We start from the raw sequence: 2,859 nt of genomic DNA, 5'->3' as shown, positions 1-2,859 counted from the left end.
TTCAATGGAAGTCTACAGAACTGCTTGTTCCGCCTCTGATGTACTTCAGAGAGAACTTTGGTGCTGCCTTGGCCGTTTCCTAAAGCTGAAATAGATCAGTTGCTGTCAGATTTCCACTAAAGACGGGTCCCCTTGCTCTAAATTTTAATTTCAGAAAACTTGCCCATTCTTTCTTACTTCTCTAATTTTCACCGGCAGGATAGGATTTTAAAAGATAAGAAAATGTGAGTTAAAAAACCAATGACAGTCACATACTGAAGCTGATTGTGTAAGCAGTGTAGCAAGAGATGACGACAAAATTCTATAGGCACCTTTTAATGAGAAACCTCTCTTACCTTTGTCACCTTGAGTGCCTCCAGCCAAATTCCCTTTTGTCCACATGGCCTCTTCCTGTGCATTCGGGTGTAAGCCAGTTCCTGGAGTGCAGGCAAAGGACGGTGTGGCAAATGCACCCTCAGCATCACCCATATTCGCTGAGCATCACGAGGATATGAAGAGGTAGGGGACTCACTCCCTGCTTTCAGTGACCTTATATTATACTCTTGGGAAGCGGAAGAGTCTTTGACATTTTGAATAAATGGACTATGAGGTTACGGAGGACACCACTGAGAGGTAGATGGGTCATCTCTGAGCTTGGTGCTTTAGACTTTCTCTCCTTGACCTTCCAGACTCTATAGCAACTCACCAAAATGTTCTGAAGGAGCAAGCAGCATCTTTCTTTGCATTTGCTGTTCCCTCTGCTGTTAATGCCCTTCCCTCAGATCACAATGTGACTCACTTCCACCCCCCACCTTCAAGCTTTTGTTCCAATGTCATTTGCACAGTAAAACCGTGTTAGGGTTTGAATTGTGGCCCCACAAAAGATGTTGAAGTCCTGACTCCCAGGACCTGTGAATATGACCTTCTTTGGGAAGAAGGTGCTTCCAGATGATCAAGGTATAGTGAAGTCATTCATTACAGTGGACCCCTAATCCAATATGATTGGTGTTCTTTTTTTTGTTTAAACATTTTCTTTTTTTCTAAGTTTATTTATTTTGAGAGGGAACGGGAAGGGCAGAGAGAGACAGAGAGAGAGAGAATGAGAATCCCAAGCAGGCTCCGTGCTGCCAGCGCAGAGCCTGGCACGGGGCCCCATCTCACAAGCCCGGGATCATGATCTGAGCTGAAATCAAGAGTCAGACGCTTAACCAATTGAGCCGCCCGGGCTCCCCTGACTGGTGTTCTTATGTAAAGGGGAAATTCAGACACAGAGACAGACACATACAAAAGGAAGATGGTGTGAAGTCACAAGGAGTAGATAGCCATCTACCAGCCAAGGAATGTCTGAGGTGACCAGGAGCGAGGAGACGGATAGGAACCAGGCCTCAGAAGGAACAAACCCTGGTGAGACTCTGACTGCACACTTCTGTGAGACAACACAGTTCTGTTATTTGAGCCACTCAGTTTGTGGTACTTGATTAGAGCAGCCCCAGACAGCAAATACACCTTCCTTGACCCACACCGTTTAAAATTGCACTCCCTATACCCTTTTCTCCAGAGTACTCATTACTGTCCAACACGCGGTCTTTTTAGCTATTTGCTTATTTATTCGTGTATTTGTTTATAGTCTGTCTCCCTCAGCTAGAATGTAAGCACCATGAAGGTGGAGATTTTTGTACACAATCTTCACATATTCTCAGCATCTAGATTTAGTCTTGCGCCCACAACGTCGAGGTGCACGAGGCTCCCTCTGGTCCTCCCCCAGGTCCTCCCCTCCAGGTGAGGAGTCAGTGTGGCCGAGTGGATGTACTTTCTTGATGCAGGTGGTCCAACTTGGTTAATACCTACCGAATACTCACTTTTCGTAATAAAAATGGTTTACTTTTTGGGTAGAGTTCTCACTAGACTCATTGAATGTTATAAGCTGAAAGGTATCTTTGGTGATCATAACATCCAAACTCCAATTGTATTCGTTAGGAATATTTTATTGTGTTTCGTTTCATTTCATTTCATTTCATTTCATTTCATTTCATTTCATTTCATTTCATTTCATTTCATAGGTTCCACATACAATGTGAAGTAATGTCAACAATGGTCCAGTTTATTTTCCCATCTTTCTCTGCCTTCTACACTGCCTGTTATAGATCAAGGCCAGGTTCTGTGTTGTCATAAGATGATTACCAGCAAATTTCATGGACTTTTTCATTCATGTCCAGGTACATAAGAGCATCCGTGTACATCACTTCCATGGAAGGATGAAAAAGTTTCTTTCCTTGTAATCTCTAGCAAATGTCCCCTTGTCTTGCACTTCATTGGCCTAGAGTTGGGTATTTGCCCCTCTTTGATCAATCACTGCAGCCCACAGGGTGACATGATGTGGTGACTGGCTTAAGCCAAACTGGATTTGTCCTTTGTGATGGTTAACTTGATTGGGATGTGGGGCTCCCAGATATTTGGTTAAACATTATTCTGGATGAGATTAACATGTGAATCAGTAGACTGAATAAAGCGGATTGACCCCCTCCCCCCCAATGTAGGTGGGCCTCATCCAATCTGTTGGAGGCCTGACTAGAACAAAAGGTGAGGTAAGGAAGAATTTCTTCTCTACCTGTTCCTGAGCTGGGACATCAGTTTCTTCCTTTACTCGTAATGGAATTCACACCATCAGCTCTCCTGGTTCTGCAGTTTGTAGACAAGAGACTGTGGGATTTCTCAGCCTCCATAATCACATGAGCCAGTTCTTTATACCTCTCCCTATCTCTCTCTCTCTCTCTCTTTCTCTCAGTTCTGTTTCTCTGGAGAACCCTGACTAATTCACTCCTGGAGCCAATAGTAGGGTCAGATTTTCCCAAAGGCATTGACTGCTTCAGCAAGGAACAT

This window comes from Lynx canadensis, chromosome B1, assembly GCF_007474595.2.
Source record: "Lynx canadensis isolate LIC74 chromosome B1, mLynCan4.pri.v2, whole genome shotgun sequence".
Taxonomy (NCBI): Eukaryota; Metazoa; Chordata; class Mammalia; order Carnivora; family Felidae; genus Lynx; species Lynx canadensis.
Note: the sequence above shows the minus strand (reverse complement) of the source record.